The sequence below is a fragment of the Symphalangus syndactylus genome, chromosome Y (genome assembly GCF_028878055.3).
Source record: "Symphalangus syndactylus isolate Jambi chromosome Y, NHGRI_mSymSyn1-v2.1_pri, whole genome shotgun sequence".
Classification (NCBI taxonomy): Eukaryota; Metazoa; Chordata; class Mammalia; order Primates; family Hylobatidae; genus Symphalangus; species Symphalangus syndactylus.
The window spans coordinates 28,146,091-28,168,651 of NC_072448.2; positions in this window are offsets into that span (position 1 = coordinate 28,146,091).

Below are 22,561 nucleotides of genomic sequence, written 5' to 3' on the forward strand. Positions count from 1 at the left end.
TCATGCCATTCTCCTTCCTCAGCCTCCCGAGTAGCTGGGGCTACAGGTGCCTGCCACCACACCCAGTTAATTTTTTGTAGTTTTAGTAGAGATGGGGTTTCACCGTGTTAGTCAGGATGGTCTCGATCTCCTGACCTCGTGATCCACATGCCTCGGCCTCCCTCCCAAAGTGCTGGGATTACAGGCATGAGCCACCGTGCCTGGCCTCTTATTTTCAATATATTTTTTTTTTTGCTTATTTCCCCAGGTGTATAGGTAATAATGATAATGAAAACAATTATAAAACCAGAATTAGATACACATACATACGTACACATTATATTTTAACTCGGAGTGATTTAGGTCACTAGGCTTGCCAAAATAGTCTCAAGAAGTATGTACATATGTGTATGTGTGTGTATATATATAGACACATATATGTATGTATATATATTTGCATTTGTGTTCATTTTTAAATATTAACATGTCTGTAGAAGAGTCATGAGACTTTAGAATAAAAATAACTAAAATACCAATGTACTTATTGTAAAGTCTGCAAGTCAGAAAAGAGATCCATTTTCATGAGCTCTGCTCTGCTTATCTGTGGAAAACAAAATATGAGCAGGGTTTAACTTCTGCAGTTATAATTAATCTTTCTAAATTTTTATCTAGTCCATGTTAAGTGTGTAAATGAATTCAACGCAAAGTAATGTTTAACCATTTTTGGCTGTTGCTTTTCTAAAGTCATCTAAGGCATTTTCATTTAGGTCTCAGTTCATAAGTTCTTCCCTGATCTCCTTTTTAAAAATAGCCCTGCCATTCTCTATTAAATCAGCTTATTCTCATTCCTGCGGAGCCCTTGTCAGTACCTGAAAGTGTCTTGTTTATTCATATTTTAAGTTGTTCGCTATTATCTAATTCGAGAGCAAATCCAGGTTTTGTGGGGTCTAAAGCAAACACGATTCCAGTGATCCTTTTAAAGAAGATAATTTGAAGTTATAAGTACAGCAAGTCCTTGAATAATGCTGTTTTGTTCAACATCATTTCATAAAAACACTGATGAGCCAAAACACTGACTCCCAGAGGGACCACTGTCTGTGTGGAGCTGGCACCTTCTCCCCGATCCGCAGGGTTTTCTCTCAGTTCTCAGGTTTCCTTCCAATCCCAAAGACGTGCACATTAGGTGAACTGACACATCCACATTGTCCCAGTGTGAGCGAGTGTGAGTGTGAGTGTGAGTGAACCCCGTGATGGGTTGTTGTTCTGTCCGAGCCTGGCTCCCCAACCTTGTACTCTGAGCTGCTGAGATTGGCTCTGGCTAATCACCACCCTGAGCTGGAATAATTGGGTAAATAATTATCTTATTTTTATTAAATGTATTTATTAATTATTAAATATATGTATGTCTATTAAATATTTGCATAGCTAACAATTATTTGGTTAATAGTAGGAGTGTTTTGGTTTTTATTTAGGAGTTTGTTGATGCTTTTGTGACAAGAAATATGCAGTAGAAACTTCCCTCTTGTTCACATCAATTTGTCAGTGTAAAGTTGGATTTGTGATATGTCAGTCAGCTTAAAGTCTCTGTTTTCAGGAACTTTCTGACTTATTGTACAAAATGAGGTAGAAAACGTCGCAGAAAGCACTGTGCAAGGGAGTGGACCTGAAGCTTTTCTTCACTGGCTTCAGAGTAAATCCAGTCCTGGTCTTACTCATCAGCTCGTGAGATTTCCTAGGAGCAGAGACTTCGTTTCTTGCTTACTGCTGTATCTCCAGCACTTCACAGACACTTAATGTATATTTTTTGAGTGGATTAATGAAGGTGCATGCTACAATCATACTTCCTTTATTGCCTATAATTGTTATATTTATAACAGCAAATACAAATTTCTGCTGTTATAAATAATGAGGCACAGTGATCTCATTATTTCATTGTTCCATTTGAGTTCCTGTATTTGTTTGCTGTAGTGCTTTATGGAAAAGTAATTTTGTTGTAATAAGGACTGTATTTTTTCTGTTTAAATTGCTATCCAGCATGACGTCTCTCAGGATATAATATTATATTTCACTGTTATATTTCATATAATTGTGAAAGACTTAGCAAGATCATTCTCACTTTCCCTTTTGAGAATTTTATGGGTACTTATATTTATTTATTTTTGACTTAATTTTATTTTCTGAATTTTGCCTCAATGAGTGTATATGGATTATTACAATAAAAATAATGAAAAAAAATTTTTGGAAAAAAAATTTTTGGAAAAAAAACCCAGCAGAGTAAGTTTTGTTCACATCATTTGCCTGAAGCCTATCACCATTTTGCAGAATACTTTGGCCACATTAGATTCCTGTTCATATTCCCTACTCACCTTATTGTAATTTTTGTCTTTCACAGTGGTGGTAGTTTACTTACCTTACAGGTGGATGTCTGCTAAGGGTTGAATTGCTTCTCTATGCATAGCTTTCAGGCCTGAATTTCGTAAAAATGTGTACTTCTTTTTTTTTTTTTTAAGAGATGGAATCTCACTCTGTCACCGTGCTGGAGTGCAGTGGTGCGATCTCGGCTCACTGCAGCCTCTGCCTCCCAGGTTCTAGCGATTCCTCTGCCTCAACCTCCCAAGTAGCTGGGACCACAGGTGTGCACCACCATGCTCAGCTGATGTTTTGTATTTTTAGTAGACACAGGGTTTCACCATGTTGGCCAGGATGGTCTCCATCTCTTGACCTCGAGATCCACCTGCCTCAGCCTCCCAAAGTGCTGGGATTACAGGTGTGAACCACTGTGCCTAGCCATATGTGTACTTCTTTTGTTCACTTGAGACATCCTGACATTACACCTGAATTACAGTATTATTCTTACTTGCTCGAATATTAGTAACTACAGGGAACAGTCACTGTGTGGGCCCACGGCTATTCTTCTTTCATTTTTTTTCTCTGTAATTCCTACATTTTAAGGGCTTACATTCAAACAGCCTGGGTATATTTGATTGTAATTAATTAATTAATTTTAAAGCATTTGGGACAATGTGGTATGACTGTCTGATCAAAGAGTTTCAATGGGCTTTCACTGATGCAAGCAAGATACATTATTTTAGGAAGTGTCTCAAGTGAAGAGTTCTGCATCTGGCATGAACGTGGAGGTGAATCAAATCCACCCACCGGGTGACGTCCCATGGTAGGACACTGACTGGCTAGAGTGAAACTATTAAAAGCTCAGTTTAGCCTCAGTTTTCGCAAATGATTTATACATTTTAGGAATTAATTGTAACTAGCTTTAGGCCTCTCTTTTCTTGTTAGTATGACTGAGAATGTTCCAGGTTAACTAGTCCCATTCTAGCACTGTGAACTCATACTACTATCAACCTAAGAAAGGATAATTATGAAGAAAATCTGCTGTCCTTACAACAAACAAATGAAAGATCATGTGCTTGGCTGTAGGTTAAACAGAAAGGACTGCGATTATGGATTCGATTTGAATTACCTATATCAGAGCACTCTGTTAGTCATGGAAATTAGCGGGTTTTCTTGAGACGTTCTAGTGTTAAACAGGGAAGTATGGAAAAGTATAATCAATGAATATTTGTTGAGGAAATTATAAGGTAAGAATGTAAGATTAATCCCAATCGTAAAGTTGATGATTTTCAAACACTAGTTGAACATAATTATAATGTATATTAGGGAATCAGACTTTGTCTACGTTCCATATTCTTGATGGAATTTCTACGAATTGTTCTAAAATTAGCAATCAGAGTTCTATGACCTGGCAGGATGGGCTTGAGTCTTCAGGGATATCAGGAATTCACATATTTTGGAGGCACAACAGAGAGGGTCCTTCAGCACAGATTAAAATTGCATGTCTGTTTGTAGTGCTTTCTCTTTTTAGTGTGAACGTTGCCAGATATCTTACAGCAATGGTGCAGAGCATTGGTTCTCAAATCTTACTGTGCATCAAATCATCTGGAGGATTTTTGTTAAACATAGATTCCCTGCCCTTCCCCAGTCCACCAGGAGTAGGTCTGGGAGGGACACAGAATTTGCATTTCTAACAAGTTGCCTGTTACAAATGGTTGGGGAGCCACATGTAGAGAAATAATGATGCAGGGTATTGATGGACTAAAAAATCGCTTATACATATAGTTTTAGGGTTATAAATCTATCAGTCATCATTTTATGTACCTTCATAAAAAATGAGAAAAGATTAATTCTAAAGCTTTTCTGTTGACAAAATGACAAAGCAGTTCTTATAGCTTTTGATGCTGGAAAAATTAAATATAGCAACTTATGACTACTAGCTAGCAGAAGTAAAGGTCTTTAGGATTTAGAATTAGTTCCATGTATTATTCATCCAGTCACCCTCAGTGGTAATCTCTTGCCAACTATACAGTGTAATATCCAAACCAAAAAAATGACATTAGTCCAATCCAAAGAATTTATCCATATTCCACTAGTTTTATAGGCACTCACTGTGTATATATAAAGTTCCAAGCAATTTCATCACATGTGCAAATTTATGTAACTACTACTGCAATCAAGATACAGATAGTTCAATCATAATGAAGATTTCTCTGCCCCTTTATCGAAACATCTACCTTCCTCGTTCCTGTTCCTCAACCTTTAGCCACTCCTTTTTGGGAATGTACATAGTTTTTGCTATTCAGAGCTCACACTGCTACTATGCTGGCTAGGGTGGAATTTAGAGCTATGGGATTGTGGAAAACCATATTCCTAATGGCCATTAGATGAGCAGCTTTTAGTGCTATTTAAGGTAAGGTAAAAGGTCTAGTTTTTACAAGATGGATCTTTGTTTACATAGCACAATAAAGCGGCGGTGATTCCTAAATGTAGGCCATGCATTTCCCTATTTTGCCACTAATAGGGAAAGGGGTAATTTCAGTTTTTTTTTTTTTTTCTTTTTTTTTTTGAGACAGAGTCTCGCTGTCGCCCAGGCTGGAGTGCAGTGACGCGATCTCAGCTCACTGAAGGCTCCACCCCCCGGGGTTCACGCCATTCTCCTGCCTCAGCCTCTCGAGTAGCAGGGACTACAGGCGCCCGCCACCTCGCCCGGCTAATTTTTTGTATTTTTAGTAGAGACCGGGTTTCACTGTGTTAGCCAGGATGGTCTCGATCTCCTGACCTCGTGATCGGCCCGCCTCGGCCTCCCAAAGTGTTGAGATTACAGGCGTGAGCCACCGCGCCCGGCCTAATTTCAGTTTTGAAAGATCTGGCCAATGCTTTAGCTGTAATTTCTAGAAAGGTTTTCCCTTCAACTTTTCTACACTCATCCAAAACTTTCCAGATAAATGGCGCCAGAACACTCTGTAGGTCTTATGTGTCAGATGGTTGTAATTAGAGAAAAATGCCTGCTAGCCATGTCCACATTGTGAGGAGAGCCTTATAAGCTGTCACCATGTTCCAGCACTTAAGTGAGAAATGAGTTATTGGTATTTGAGTCCAAAAGAAAATGAGATCTTAAGAGTAAGCAGTCATTAAATGATTGGCGCCATTGTTTTTGTGTAGTGAGAGGTGTAGGCCAGTTAGGATGTTGCAGTGGTGTCTCCTGATGTTTATGGTTACAGCAGAATGCAAAAGTTGAGATACTAGTTTCTTTCATCTTTACAACCCAAACATATCTATTAATATTATAGTGGCTTAACATGAACGGAAATGGACAGAACCTGGCAGGCAAAAGAGAACATTTAAAATTATCTGCCTATTTTCTAGCTATCTCTAGGGCTTGGTAGCTTTCTTAAATGCAAAATGCTTTGAATGCCTGAAAATATGAATATAGATTTCTCTTTTGTTCTTTCCATCTAGCTCAGTGGTTCTTAACATTTAGTTTGCCTCAGAATGAAAGTACAGGTTTAGGCACAAAACATCATATGCTATTCTTTATGACGATTTAAGAAATTTTCAAGAGTAATCTTTTTTAACCATATAGAATTTTTACCTTGTTCTTTGGGAACCGAATCCCCACCTAATATGAGGCTCCACTAATATATGTACACACTAATTATTTTAAGTTAAGTTTTTAAAAAATTTCAATAGTTTTTGCGGAAGAGGTGGTTTTTTTGTTACATGGATAAGTTCTTTAGTGGTAATTTCTGAGATTTTGGTGCACCTGTACCTGAGCACTGTACACTGTACCCAGTATGTAGTCTTTTATCCCTCACCCCCGTCCATCCTTCCCCCCAAGTCCACAGAGTCCATTATATCATTCTTATTCCTTTGCATCCTTATAGCTTATCTCCTACTTGTGAGAACATATGACATTTGGTTTTCTATTTCTGAGGTACTTCACTTAGAATAAGGTTCTCCACCTCCATCTAGTTTGCTGCAAATGCCATTATTTCATTCCTCTTTATGGCTGAGTAATATTCCATGTTGTATATACACCATATTTTCTTTATCCACTTGTTGGTCAATGGGCATGTAGGCTGGTTCCATATTTTTACAATTGCGAATTATGCTGCTATAAATATGCACGTGAAAGTGCCTTTATCATATAATCACTTCTTTTCCTCTGGGTAGATACCCAGTAGTGGGATTGCTGGATTAAGTGGTAAATCTACTTTTATTCTTTAAGGAATCTTTATGCTGTTTTCCATAGTGGTTGTACTCACTTACATTCCTACCAGCAGTGTAAAAGAAGTGTTTCCTTTTCAACCCTTCCATGCCAACATCTGTTAGTTTTTGATTTTTTAAGATATTTTTGTGAATTATCTCTTGTGACTGTTGCAACAATCCCATGAGGCAGAAAAGGCAGATATTTCAATTTTTAAGATAGGTAAATAAGAATGAGAACTTACATACAAAGGAAGATAATCTTTGAAATGCTGTCTCTTTATTAATGTGCTTTTCTCTTCGGCACTTCCTTGTACATCCACTTTACCTTGAGATAAATTGTGATATTGTATCAAAAATTCAAGAGAAAGAATTCATCAATGTCTACAAGAGCCTGATTTTACTGAGAAGAAATGCTCTTGAGCATAAACAGGGAAGACTCTTGAAGGAGGCAGGATATAGAATTTATATTATAACAACGCATTGGAAAGGGGATGGAAAAATTCTTGAGTACAACTTGCTAGGAGATGAGGTGAGAGCATGCTGGCTGGGGCTAGGAAAGAGATTTGAGTGGATTTGACCTTGGAGGAGGTTGATGTGTCCTTGGAGGTGTGGATCAACCTTGAGGGTCACTTGGAGAGTCAAGTCAGTATTAAGGGACTTCCCTGGATTGTCTGTGACCAAAAGTAGGAAGTGAGTGTATGAGTACCCAGTCAATGACTTTAATGCCCTATAGCCACCCAGAAGAAGCCTGCATGTTAGCTGTGTAAGGACCTACAAAACTTTTCTTCATAGCTGCCTGTATGATCCTTTCAAGAGAATTGTTGACTTGTGCCCTCTTATTTTTCTGAATTCCATCCAAAACAACCTATATGGATACTCCCCTTTTCAAATGCCAGGACACCTGATAGCTCTACCTGTCACTGCCAGAGGGATAGTGTAATATGAAAGGAAAAAAGTTCCCTAATGCTGCTATGTAAGTGGAACTAGATGGTAGTGAAAGCCTTTGCTTTTTCACATAGTTTGACAACGACAGGGGAGGCAATTAAACTGGTCTCTAGAGCCCCTGTTCTGTCCACTCTACCACACCAGCTCTCCCTATTTTCTGAATATCATGCAAATGATGAAGTGACAGGTCATGAATGCGAGAAGGGAAACAGAAAGCAGGAATCAAAGGAAGTAAAATAAGACATTTCAAAGACTCAGACTAGCTTAAGAAGTCATTATCTCTCTTAGAATAGTGGTGAACAAAAAGCAAAAAATTCTTTCAAGTCAGAAAATGCAAATTATGTCAGCCCTTATTGCAGAGAGTTTAAAACACGGAATAGATTACCACTATTTTTTTTATGTAATTCATACAGTTTACATCTGCCCGAACAATTTTTAGCCCATTAATAATAATCTCTTGCCTACAAATGTGTCATCTTCAAGAAATGTTTATTGAGTACTTGCAAAGACTAGGCATTGAAGATGCAAAGATAAATAACATTTATTTGGTTAATAGTAGGATAGCAGGAGTGTTTTAGTTCAAAAAGAACTAGAGAAGATCATATTTTAGTAGCCTATAAAAGGTCAATTACATATATATTGCAGCAAGCATGAAAATAGAAGTATAAACAAATATTATACTACAGATACAAGAGGATGGAGAAACCACCTCTGCTTGCCATTTGGCTTGATGCTTGAAAGATCAGAGAAAGACTGAAAGGTAGAGAAAGGGGAGTAAGAGAAGAGGGCATTCCAGCAAAGCTAAAGAAGAGGTACAGCATAGGGTGTATTGGGGAGTGGTAAGACATCAACACACAGAGAAAGATGGAGGCAGGTGGCAAGGGCCATCTAGGCCAAACTGTGAGTGGATTTCAAGGTGACGGTGAGCTGGGAAGACCCTCATAACCTCCTTCCCGCTTCCTTTCCAGCCTCACTGGGTGCCACATATTCTGTCCCTCATAGGTACTTTTTCTGTCTTTCAAGCCTACTCTGACCTTTCTCATCTTGGTGGCTTCATCCATGCTGCATTTCTTTCCGAAATAGTTTTGTTTTTCACCTGATTCTTCCTTCTTGCCCTTGTCCAAATATATTACCCTTGGAAACCTGCTCCTTCTCCTCTCTCAGGTTCATCTTGATTTGAGAAAGACGTTGCGTGGCCCTCTGAGCAACTAAAAAAAAGCAGGTTTCTGCTTGTTATTTTCTCTTCATTTTTCTCATAATACTTACCATGGTTTAGAAATATAGAAATGATCATTGACAATGCACATAATCTATAATTGTTATTTTTGGTAGCTGGGTTTTTATTTGCCAGTTTGACTTCAAATTCTGCAACACATTCCTAAAATGCTCTCTCATTTCTTAGTGTGTTTCAAAATACTACCACTCCCTCCAGATCCTGGTTCCCTGAGGAGAAATCAGCCTGGAGTCTGCAATTTAGGACTATCTTTTTGAAGACACAGTTTAAAACCAGAGAAGAGGAAGATATCACCTAGGAAGAAAGTGTAAGTGGCGAGAGAATTCATGCTATAGTTGAGGGTCATAGAGACTCTGGTGGAAGATAGTGAGCCCCAGCTTGGATATGACCAGCTTAGACCCTAAGTCATAAAAACTCCTGATGTGATGATCTGATCTCCCCTCTGCGCCTCAGATTAGGACATCAAACCTCTCATCTGATCATCTCTTTTGCTTCTCATAAAGAATCTCAAGCTCCACATGTCCAAGCCTCAATTCCTGACCTTCCACATCCAATCTCTTCCCTCTTCTGAGTTCTTTCTACCATTTGATTACTATGCCAGGAAGAAATATGGGGATTGTTTTTGACTCCTCCTTCTCTGGCATCCTCTTCATTCCTTATTCAATTTCAACTGTGATAGTATTTACTAAGGTAGTATGAAAGTATATAACCGGGAGAATGATCTAGTCTGGGTAGTCAGGTAGGGATTCCCCAAAGAAAAGGCTTTTGATGTGAAGTTTGAAGAATTAGGTTCCTGGGTTATGTGGGATGATGGGGCAGGAGGAAAGTGTTCCTGGCAAAGGCAACAGCTGCCTTGAGTCAGACGGCGTAGCTGAGGAACTAAAAGAACTGCAGTTTGCTTGGAGCAGAAAGAACAAGAGAAAGTGTGGTATGAAAAGAGGTGGAGAGGAAGAAGGATCAGATCAAGGGAACTGTCACAGGATGTGTTAAGGATTCTGGTCTTTTTTTTTTTTTTTTTTGAAACCGAGTCTCGCTCTGTCGCCCAGGCTGGAGTGCAGTGGCGCGATCTCGGCTCACTGCAAGCTCCGCCTCCCGGGTTCACGCCATTCTCCTGCCTCAGCCTCTCCGAGTAGCTGGGACTACAGGCGCCCGCCACCACGCCCGGCTAACTTTTTGTATTTTTTTTTTTTTTAGTAGAGACGGGGTTTCACCGTGGTCTCGATCTCCTGACCTCATGATCCGCCCGCCTCGGCCTCCCAAAGTGCTGGGATTACAAGCGTGAGCCACCGCGCCCGGCAAGGATTCTGGTCTGACATGAGTAGGGGACCAGTGAAGCTTTTTTTTGTTGTTGTTGAGATGGAATCTAACTGTCACCCAGGCTGGAGTGCAGTGGCGTGATCTCGGCTCACTGCAACCTCCGTCTCCCGGGTTCAAGCGATTTTCCAGCCTCAGTCTCCCAAGTAGCTGGAATTACAGGAACCTGCCACTACGTCTGGCTAATTTTTGTATTTTTAGTAGAGACGGGGTTTCACCATAATGGTCAGGCTGGTCTCAAACTCCTGACCTCAGGTGATCCACTCACCTCGGCCTCCCAAAGTGCTGGGATTACAAGCGTGAGCCACCACGCCCGGCCCCGTGAAGCATTTTAAGCAGAGGGATGACTGGATTGAGTTAAACATTTAGAAGATCATGCTGGTTGTTCTGTGGAATAGAATGTTGATGGTACAAAAGAGAAACTATGGGGAGACTTGTTAGAAACGTAATGTGATATATCATGGGTGAGCTCTCAGATGTGCAGAGAGAGAAGTGGATAGATTCAGATGTTGACTGGTCAACATTTTGCTCTATCTAACACATTTCTTTGGGCTTCACATCACTTCCAAAGTCTCATTCTTCTAGATTACCAGATTTCTTGCTATTGCCTCTGCACATTGCATGAGCTTAACATCCATCACTTGGTTTATACTTTGAGTCTCTCATTAATGTCCAATCTCTTTTCCCAATCACTTCCAACATTTCTGTCACCTTCTTTACTCATTGACTTGGGCTATTCATTATTCCTGGACATTGTATTTTTTTTGATAGTCTTGGATTCTGTAACTTTTCTCACTCTCTTTCTGTCCTATCATATCATCCCTTTTTTCTGTATGTTTCTAAAACGCTATTCAAAACTTACATCGAAGACCATTTTCACCAAAAAGTCATTTCTGTCTTAGCATAATGACTTTTTCTTTCTGCAACTCCCAAGTGTTATATTTTTTGCTTTTTCACTTTCAGTGAAATTGGGCCATTTCATTCATTCAATTGTAATAAAATGTCCTGTTCATGCAGAGACGCATGTTCCACTCTTTCTCTGCTGTGTTCTGTATCTCAGAGGGCTGACCTTTGCAAACTGTTTTTGCCAGATTCCCTTGGCAAATGGCTTTCCTCCATGTTATGCCAATGGGAGGTGTTGGAGGGAGGCTGGAAAGGGAAATGAAGAGCTGGCAGCAAATTCTCATATGGTTTTCTAGCCCACTGACTTTAGAGAAGATGTTACGTCTGTGAGAAATCAGCTGTAGCACTGTCGTTCTGTATCCCGCATTCACAGTGGCCACAAAGGGAACACTATATCTTGAGTGTATAAAAAAGTGTCCTTCTTGCAAAGACCACAATGGCCAGGCCAGAGCTTATACAATTGCTAATTAATTAGTCCAGACATCGCCATCGAATCCATAGCCCTGGGAGATTTTGATTTCCTAATCTGGACAGAAATTTTTTATTTTTCAGTGATAAAGAAGGGATTTCTATTTTTCTTCTCAAGACTCAGCCCCTGGAATGTTACCTCTGTGTTGGATTAAGTTTACCTCTTGATACTTCTACTAACTACTCATTCTATGGTCCCAGAGTCTTACTTAAAAAAAAAAAAAATCCCTCTAAACTCTCTTCCATCTGATTCAGGTAATAACTACTCTGGGGTTCCAGCTTCCTCCAGGCAGCCCATCTCATTATCTCAGCCCTACCATAGTACTTCCACCATAGCACTCATTCCCTCCAGGACCCCAGCAACCATAATTTGGCAACACCATCTCCATTTCCTTGCAGACCCCGAGGTGATATTGGCTGTTGCTCATCTTCGTCATGCCTTGCCTTTCCCTGTTGGCCCTCATGCTCTTGCAACACCTTTGTAATTAGCCTTGCCAATCAAATTCCTTCTATGAACTTTCTTGGCATGATCTCTACTTTCCTGACTAGACTTTCCATAGAGTGATATAATAGGGGAAAGAAACTATATTTGGCACTGAAATAACTTAAAAAATTTAAAATATTGTAGCTTTGCTGTTTATTAACTATGTCTTTGAACAACTAACTTCACTCTCTGAATCTTAGTCGTTTCTTTTGTAATATAAAGTTGTCTCTCTTATGAGCTTAATGTGTAAGAATTCAATATAGTAATGAATGTGGGAGTACTCTGTAAAATGCTTAGTAAATACAAGGCTTGATGCCCTTCATTTGGCATTCATGTTTTTTATCTGTTCATGAATTTGTTTCTTATCCTCATATACAGATAATCAATTTTATAAGAGCACAGATCTTATCTTGTATTTTTGCATAACCTCCCAATGACTTATGCATTGTTGTTGTTGCTCAATGCATAATAGTTGTTCGATAAATACATACTGAGCCATCTGTTAAGAACAAGTAATGATGTTATCTACTCAATGCACTTCCTGTGCTTTCAAACATTTCCCAAAGAAAACAAGTTAATATGTTATCCACACATTGTGAATTTGAAATTTTGAAACTACAACATCCTACTTTAGCCACTCTGTTACTTGTGATAGAATGCAACAAGAGAAAAAAAGGTTTTTTTATCATTGGAAAAGACATCTTCCATGTTGCCTCCAAAATACATTATTTTTTTCTGATTGTAAAATTATGAAAAAATACAGAATGTATTCTCTGACGGTCATTGCAGAAGGCATTTGTAAAACACATTTCCATTCCACAGAAATTACTCAGGATTGTCATACCTCTTGTGGTTCCAGCATTGTACAGGTTTCCTAATTGTTGTAATTAGAAATAACAACGAAAGGCAGTATCAAAAGAAGCAGAAATAGAAAACAAGAGCTATTGGTGGCTAAGGAAGAAAGCATATACTTAAGCATTGGACATAGAACAATTTCAGACAAATGATAACATGTTGGCTTATTACAAGGAAGTGGTTAGTTTGCTGTGGAGGAGCTAAACATGAAGACGGAGACAATGAGAGACAGAGATCAGCCAGACCCATGCTGTAGAAAGAAGAGGATCATGCTGAGATGTTACCTTCTCATTCCAGGGGAAGACTCTGACTGCTGAGCTTGGATGAAAGAAACCAGTCATTAACCACAGAACTTCATTGGACTTATTCTCATGTACTACTTATTATTAAAAATAGCAGTATATGTATGTATGTATATATATATATATATATATATATATATATATATATATATATATATTATTTTCTGTATTTTTTTCTTGAGATAGGGTCTCGCTCTGTTACCCAGTTCGGAGTGCAGTGGCAAGTTCATGCTAACTGCAGCCTTGACCTCCTGGGCTCAAATGATTCTCCCAACTCAGCCTCCTGAGTAACTGGGACCACAGGTGTGCACCACCACATCCAGCTAAGTTTTTGACTTTTTGTAGAGACAAAGTCTTGCTGTGTTGCCCAGGCTGGTCTTGAACTCCTGGGCTCAAGGAATACTCCCACTGGGATTATAGGTGTGAGCCACTGCACCTGACCTCAGCATATTTTAGTGATGTGTACACAATACACTCAACAGTCTTCATTCAGCTCTCAAGTAATCATCCTGCTCTGTCTACATGATTTCACATTAAACAGCCCATTCAGGAGCTGTTTTTATTAGGATCCTGGCGTGATAGTTTCAACTAATATTACATTTTTGGCCATTTCAGTTTTGTATGACTTCTTTAAAATTCTGAGTATGTGGTTTAGTGCCTATTTGTGTGGTTTTTGTATGTCTATGTATGAATGTACATATCTCCTTAGATACTTGCTGAATTTTTTTCCCCTGAGTTAATGGCATTTAAGCATGTAGTGGCTGCTAACTCAGCCCCTTAGGAGATGTTTTCTTAAACAGACAAAATCCAATGGGGATGACGTGATCTAAGAATTGTGTTAACTTTAACATTTTCTGGGTTGGGATTAACATATGTTCCTGGAATAAGGTAGAAAGTTTGAGTAGAATTTTAGCCTTGCCTTCTTTGGCTCCAATGATTTAATAAAGGCTTTTCTTTTTTTATTTTTTTAATTTGTAGATAGCAGAAACCAAGTCTATAACTCAAAAGTGCTGACAGAGCACTAGGCTTATTTCTAGATTTATGAACACAAGCAGCTGTGCTTACTGTTAAAAATAGGTCAGTTGAAGCCTGAAGTGTAATTAATTGAATGCAAAAATTAATCATTTTCCACAACTAAATGTATCTTATTGGGTATCAGTAAAATTACCAGTTTGAGACTTGCAAAATTAAAGTGTTTCCTGGTTACTGAGAATATTCATCATCCTTTCAGGCTTTGATTTCTCTTTTGTTCAGGTCCATCTGCCCAACTGTTATTTCCTATATAAAGTTTTTTTTCTTTCCCTATTAGGTCCAAAAAACATTACTTTGCCCTTTTGAGATGGGGATTTGTTTTTCAGTATATTATACTAAACCACCATATTAACCTCTGCGTAGTAATATATTTAAAATAGTATTTGCAACCGTTGTTTTGAATATAAGTGTTCAATTTAATGATGGCATGGCTAAAGCAGCAATTTGGAGGTAAATTTAATTTGGATTTGGCTGTATTTCCAATACCATGAGCTACAAGAGCTTCCTTAAGCCTTTTTCCAGCTGAAGGTAAAACAAAAATTGAAATAACAAAAACTGTCAAAGCACTGGTTGCTCCACTGACTTGATGCTAATTGACTTGATTAATTCATTTGTACTTAACTAACTTTTTAGTTCTGCTGACTCAGTATACAGTTTGTATTGATATAATATAGGAATGGCCTCTTTCTCTGCTTATCCTAATTCAAACATGCACATATATTATTTTGTCTATTCATAATAGCCAAGTGGTATGATTTTTAAAATTTATTTTTTTTTCCAATCACACATTAATATTCTCCCTGCTGAATTGTTTGGAACCGTTTGGGGACCGTTATTCTCATTAGTTGCAAACTAATTTGAATCGAGCCATATAAATCGATGCCCATTATTATTTCTGCTTTTTACAGCTACCCCAGTTTTTTAATCCCCGAAAGTTTCATAGAGATCTCTTATTGAATCTAGGGCAGTTCTGATCCTGGTGTTTCCTTGCTTCAACGTCTTTGATGGTTTCCAGTTGCTATGGCAACGAGACATAAATTTCTGTGAGGAATGTGTGACTGTGGTTCAGAGAAAGACATCATTCAAACCTTGCTGCCCGATCTTCCCAACTTTCCTGCATGCTCTGCGTGGGTCAGAGGACTCCTCCCAAATACACCTTCCACATTCCCATGATCCATCTCTCGTTAAATAGTTTTACTTAAGCTTCACAGGTCTCCTTAAATTCAAGGTCTTCTTATAAGTCTTTTCTAAGCTCTACAATAAGGTGCAGTTATACTCACCTTTGAATTACAATAATGTGTTGACAATATTTTTGAAGATCTTATTCTGCTTGGAAAAGCAACTTATGTATAAACTACTGGCATCTTGAGGGCAGGGATTGTGTCTTTCTCATCCTGATTCTCCTTTCGCATCTAGCACAATGCCTCATACATAACAAAAGGAAAGACCTTCAACTCTGAACGTCAGAATATGTGGAGGACAATTTCAATTCTGTCACGAATGAGATGTGATGGTACTATGTATAGCTTTGGTAAGTTGCTCTTTCAATGTCCATTTTCCTTAATTGGGTTATTAGACTACATAAACACTGCAGGCACAGTCTGGTGGTGAATGAATCAATTAACCATCAAAGTGGACTTTAAAGCCACTGGTGTGTATTCTAATGTTAGCTTCTTACTTGCTAATTGTCAGAGCTTAGGGAATTCACTTGAGTATCTGGTGACTCAGTTTACCCATCTGTAAAATGAGGATGATAATAATAGCATCTGCCTTACAAGGACACTTGTGGTGATTACATGAGTTAATGGTTGTAAAGTGCTTAGAACAGTAGTGGGCACGTGGTAAGTGTCACGTAAGTGTTTGTTTAAAAGGAGATTTGAAAATGTAAACAATCTTTCTTTCTAAGTAATAGTTACTTCATGAACCATTATAAATTCAAACACATTTGAATCTACTGCTAGTACAGTTTCAATGTACTGTAAGAGCTTTTGTTCTCAACCAGAAAACACTTTGGCTTTCACAGAGGATAAGTGCTCTTATGAATAGGTGAGCACGCTAGTGTAGGGGTTCACATACCCTCCGCCCCCTCAGACATGCATCTTTTTCCTTATGAATCTCACTTCTCATTCATTCATTGACTCATTTGTTACTCTACAAACATTTATTGGATTCTTATTTGGGAGAAAAGTGAGCAAGAAGTCCTGTCTCCAAGGATGTTCCTGTGGAAAGGAAGACACAGATATGTAAGGGGTTATCTAGAAACAGAATTTGATGAATGCTATAGAAGGATATGTAGGGGGTGGGGAGGGGACAGTGTGGCCATTTTTCCTTAGAGGAGTTGTGGAGGGCCCAAGAGAAGTTGTGAACTTTGAGCAGAGTTGCAAAGAAAGAGTACATATTTTGCAACAAGAGCAAAGAAGGTGCTTTTATTCCTGGTAGAGATAAGAGACTGTACAGACAAGTCATAAACGGACAGGAGGCTCATTTTGGTTAGAGCTCAGGTTTTGTAAAAAATATATTAGTCATGGGGGTGCGATTAAAACGGCAAGTTTGGGCCCACTGTGAAGTATTGTATTTGTTGCATTAGGTTTGGAATTCATCCTTAAGGCCATAGGAAGGCGGTGAGGGTTTACAAAGTGAGTATGTGATGCAATCAGATTTGTTTCTTTGGGAGATCGGAACTGTGGAAACTGTGGCAAAAAAAACAGTGTCTGTGGGGTTGGCTCCCAAATCAGAATCTACAGTTGACAATTTTCATCTAGTCTACATTGCAAGCATGCAGCAGCATAACAGCTAATTAAATTAGCACCTGTAATCACCTAGAAAACATACCCATTGACTATTAGAGTCTAGAAGACGTTCATAGAAGGGCAAAGTGCATTATCTGAGAATGACTGGTATAGATTGACACATTACATTTAATATAATTGTATATCTCAAACAGCAGAAAGATGTATATTTTCTACAATTCTGTATTAAATGAAAATATGAAATTTTATTTTTTATATTTGTTAAAAATCCATTTCGTGGAAGTATAATTGACATGAAATAGCTGTACATACTTAATGTGTATAACTTGATAAATTTGGAGATAAATATACACCTGTGAAACAATTACCATAATCTATACCATAAATAGAGGATATGAGATCTTGATGTTTGCAAAAAGGGGATTTTCCTCTTGAAAGCCTGAAAAAGCTGCTTCAGGTGCTGTGGGACTTGTTTCAGATCACTTACAGAGCCCTCGGGATGGGGGCCAAACCAAGGTCTCTACTCTTCAATCAACTTCTTCATCTCCACTACGCCAGTTCAATGGGCTGTTTATCTAGATAACTTGAATCTTTGATTTGTCCTCTAACTCTGCTGCCTTAATCTGCCACCAGCCTATGATGCAACTTCTCCTTCCTTCTGTCAACACTGATCATTTCTCAGCTCCTTAGTTCTTAAAAATATATGGATCACATACATTTCCAGTTGAAGAGGATCATTTCCTCCCCCTTGAAAAGTGGTATAGCTATCTCATGCCAGTCAGAATGGTGATTATTAAAGAGTCAAGACACAACAGATGCTGACAAGGCTGTGGAGGAATGGGAACACTTCTACACTGTTGGTTGGAATGTAAATTAGTTCAACCATTGTGGAAGACAATGTGGCGATTCCTCAAGGATCTAGAACCAGGCATACCATTTGACCCAGCAATCCCATTACTTGGTATATACCTAAAGGAATATAAACCATTCTATAAATAGAATGCGGCACTATTCACAATAACAAAGATGTGGAATCAACCCAAATGCCCACCAGTGATGGACTGGATAAAGAAAATGTGGTACATATACACCATGCACTACTATGTAGCCATAAAAAGGAATAAGATCATAACCTTTGCAGGGACATGGATGGAGCTGGAAGCCATTACCCTCAGCAAACTAACACAGAAACAGAAAATCAAACACAGCATGTTCTCACTTATAAGTGGGAGCTGAACAATGAGAACACATGGACACAGGGAGGGAAGCAACACACCCTGGGGCCTGTTCGCGGGGTGAGGAGAAGGAGGACATCAGGAGAAATAGCTAATGTATGCAGGGCTTAATATGTAGGTGACTGGTTGATAGGTTCGGCAAACCACCATAGCAGATGTTTACCTGTGAAACAAGCCTGCACGTCCTGCACCGTATCCTGGAACTTAAAATAAAGCTAAATTAAGAGAAAGAAAAGAAAAGTGGTGTAGTTCTTTATTATTTCTGAGTTATAACTTCTTTCAACCAAGGAGCCCTCACAAGTTGCATGACTGGTCAGTTCTCTGAACCAGTTTTCATCTTGGTAAAATGGTTGTAAATGATTATTATCACCGTGGAGACTGCAAAGGAGATAGGACACAGGAGAGGGCAGTGGCTTCCTCTGTGTGAGATGACCACCGTGGTGATGGATTCCGGACCAATGAAAGGTTCTTTTATGGTCCTCAAGGTCTTCCTCGGGTCCGCTAGCTGAGCTGCCTTTAAGTTTCTCTGACAAGTTACTTATAAAATTGCTGAGCTCACATTACTAGTGAGGTCTTTTGCTTCAGATTATAACTGGGACTTCAAATGTCTCTCATGTATTTTTTGACTGCAATGGACATTCTGATTGGTGAGAGATGGTATCTCATTGTGGTTTTGATTTACATTTCTCTAATGATCAGTGATGCTGAGCGTTTTTTCTTATGCTTGTGGCCTCATGTATGTCTTCTTTTGAAAAATGTCTGTTCATGTCCTTTGCCCATTTTTAAATGTGGTTGTTTGTGTTTTGCTTGTTGATTTGTTTAAGTTCCTTACAGATGCTGGGTGTGTATGAGACCTTTGTGGAATGCATAGCTTGCAAATATTTTCTCCCATTCTGTGGACTGTCTGTCTACTCTGTTGGCAGTTCCTTTTGCTGCCCAGAAGCTCTTTAGTTTAATTATGTCCCACTTGTCTATTTTTGTTTCAGCTGCTTTTGGAGACTGTCATAAAGATTTTGAGGTTGCAGAGAAAAGGGAATGCTTATATACTGCTGTTGGGAATGTATGTAAGTTCAGGCATTGTCGAAAGCAGTTTAGAGATTTCTCCAAGAACTTAAAACAGAGCTACTGTTCTACCCAGCAATCCCATTGTTGGGTATATGCCCAAAGGAATATAAATCATGCTACCAAAAAGACACATCCATCTGTATGTTCATAAAGGAGATGTGATACATATACACCATGGAATACTACACAGCCATAAAAAAATGAAATCATGCCCTTTGCAGCAACACAGGTGGAGCTGGAGGCCATTATCCTAAGTGAATTAATGCAGGCACAGAAAATCAAATACCCCATGTTCTCACTTATAAGTGGGAACTAAACATTGAGTACACATAGACACAAAGAAGGGAACAACAGACATTGAGGCTTACTTGAAGGTGGAAGGTGGGCAGAGGATGAGGATAAAAACATCTCACTATGCTCACTAGCTGGTGATGGCATCATTTCTACACCAAACCCCAGTGACACACAGTTTACCCATGTAACAAACCTGCACATGTACTCCCTGAACTTAAAATAAAAGTTGAGAGAAAAGAACTAAAAATAAAATAAAAATAAATGTCTCTCATTTAAAGATGAGAAAGCCCAGCTGAAGGCTGACTAATAGAGAAGAGGAAAGGAGTTAGCTCACTTTCAGGCTTATATAGAAAGAGATGACATTTTTTTACTTTCTCTGTGGGAAAATTTTTATTTATAGCCATACCTTCCAGTGAAAATTTGTCCTGTCTGGACGTCTACATCACTGCCAAGTGAACAGGATTCAGATATTGCTCCAAGCCTTTGGTTTCTATATTTACAACAAAATCTGCCCATAGCTGCCTGTTTACATTACTTTCATCCTATCTGGGCTCAACAAATGCTATAAATTAGGATTTTAAAAAAGGAGATAAAGAGTAAGGATAGGAAAACTGAAGTATGTCTACAAATCCTAGGTCTCTGAAGAATTTAAAAGACTAGAAGAGTTTTCAGAACTCCAGGCCTGTGTTCTGAAGTAAATTTCTTTTCATATTCTTTTCAAAGTCCACCTTTCCTAAGTAATGCTTAGTTTTCATTAAAATGTAAATGAGTAGGGTTCTATATATAGGGGATTATTTCATGTGACTTTTATTAACTTCAAATTTTATAATCACTTTGAACACTTTGGTTTCATGATCACATCAGAATTTATTATTTTTTTTATCCAGGAGTCAGCGCTTTGATCTGTAAGAATTTGTGATTTTGAGGATATAAAAAGTTAATTTTATATAGTCACAGTGACTAGGTGCTTTTTCTGCTGTGTAGTAATCCTTTAGATTACAAGTAAAGGTCAAGTGACAGTAATGGAAAAGAATTTGTGTTAGGTGGCAATTTTTACTCTGTGAGAAAATATATTCACCATGTTAGAAAGAATTCAGTTGTTACTGTGCTGAATGTCTTAGGGATTAAACTAGTAACTTGGCAACTCCTGTTACTAGTTAATAATTTGTATTGTTTTCATTTCTGGTTAGTTTATTTTCTGCCAATAATCAAGAAAAAAATGCGCACACACACACACACATACTGCCTTCACCATGAAAATCCCAAGCAAGTGAACCACATGTACATGGGAAACTTTGTCAACTAGAGCTCAGAAGATAGTGCTAAAAAACGGTTTCCAGGAACCAGTAGCTAGGAAACCAGGGCCACTTATTCTTGCCCTTAAACTTATGTGACCTTGATCTCTTTCCTGGTCATCAGAAGTGAATTTCTCATATTTTCTTTAATATTCTATTTTGATGCCTTGTCATAATGTATTTCAAATTGTGGAAAATATTTGCCTCCTAAACTTCCCGAGTTCAAGTGCAGCCTACCTGTGTCCATGGCATTACCACTGGGTTTCATTGATGAGAATCCTCAGCATTGGCTTCACGTTCCCCAGCTTCTCTTGCAGTGCTCAACTCTGAGCGTGCTCCCCTGCCACTGCTTAGTCCGCCCTTCAGATCCCTCAAATTAATGGCTGTAATAAACTCATAACTGGCCTAGGAATCTTAATTTTAATTCTTATATTCATCCAAACCATACTTACTTTTTCTCTAAAAACTCAGCTTGGAGAGGTTGGATCTCCACAATGCCGTTCAATGCTTCTGCATAAAGTAAAACTTGTAAGTTATTCTATGAACTCCTGGATGTGGCCTTAACATATTTTTGCCACATTTTAAACTATGTTTCTGTGCAGCTATCTTTGAGCACATCTATTTCTCAGCTTTTTCTAAAGCAATCAGATGGGACTTCATGGTTTCATGCCTTTCACTTCATTGCTGGGCCATTAGCTTCATCTTTAAACACTATCTCAAGTGCTTCCTGATACTTTACTTGGTAATTTAAGTTGGAATTAATGCTAAAGATTGCTATGGATATTTTAAAAGGTAAAGCTCTGTGAAACAAAAAGAACAAACCCATTTTTGTAAGGGAAAAACACTTTTCAAATTATATTTTACAGTTAATTTTCTACTAAGAAGAATGATCTTCATGTTAGAAAAAATAGCATAGATAGGTTAGAAGAGAAATGATGTACAACGTGTAAATAATAGAGATAATTTGCATCCTTTTCATGAGAATATCTTCTTATCCAGGTAAATTACCTTCATCATGATAGAATAATTCAAGGTATTATTGAAGACCTATTGTTTAATCTTTATGTTTGATCATATGAATAGGATAATATTTCCAAATACTTACCAGATCATTCCCCCTCATTAAAATCATTCCTACATTGATTTTGTATCCTGAGACTTTGCTGAAGTTGCTAATCAGCTTAAGGAGATTTGGGGCTGAAACAATGGGGCTTTCTAGATATACAATCATGTCATCTGCAAACAGGGATAATTTGACTTCCTCTTTTCCTAATTGAATACCATTTATTTCCTTCTCTTGCCTGATTGCCCTGGCCAGAACTTCCAGCACTATGTTGAATAGCAGTGGTGAGAGAGGGCATCCCTGTCATGTGCCAGGTTTCAAAGGAAATGCTTCCAGTTTTTGTCCATTTAGTATGATATTGGCTGTGGGTTTGTCATAGATAGCTCTTATTATTTCAAGACATGTCCCATCAATAAACAGAGAGCCAAATCATGAGTGAACTCCCATTCACAATTGCTTCAAAGAGAATAAAATACCTAGGAATCCAACTTACAAGGGATGTGAAGGACCTCTTCAAGGAGAGCTACAAACCACTGCTCAATGAAATAAAAGAGGATACAAACAAATGGAAGAACATTCCATGCTCATGGGTTGGAAGAATCAATATCGTGAAAATGGCCATACTGCCCAAGGTAATTTATAGATTCAATGCCATCCCCATCAAGCTACCAATGACTTTCTTCACAGAATTGGAAAAAACTACTTTAAAGTTCACATGGAACCAAAAAAGAGCCTGCATCACCAAGTCAATCCTAAGCCAAAAGAACAAAGCTGGAGGCATC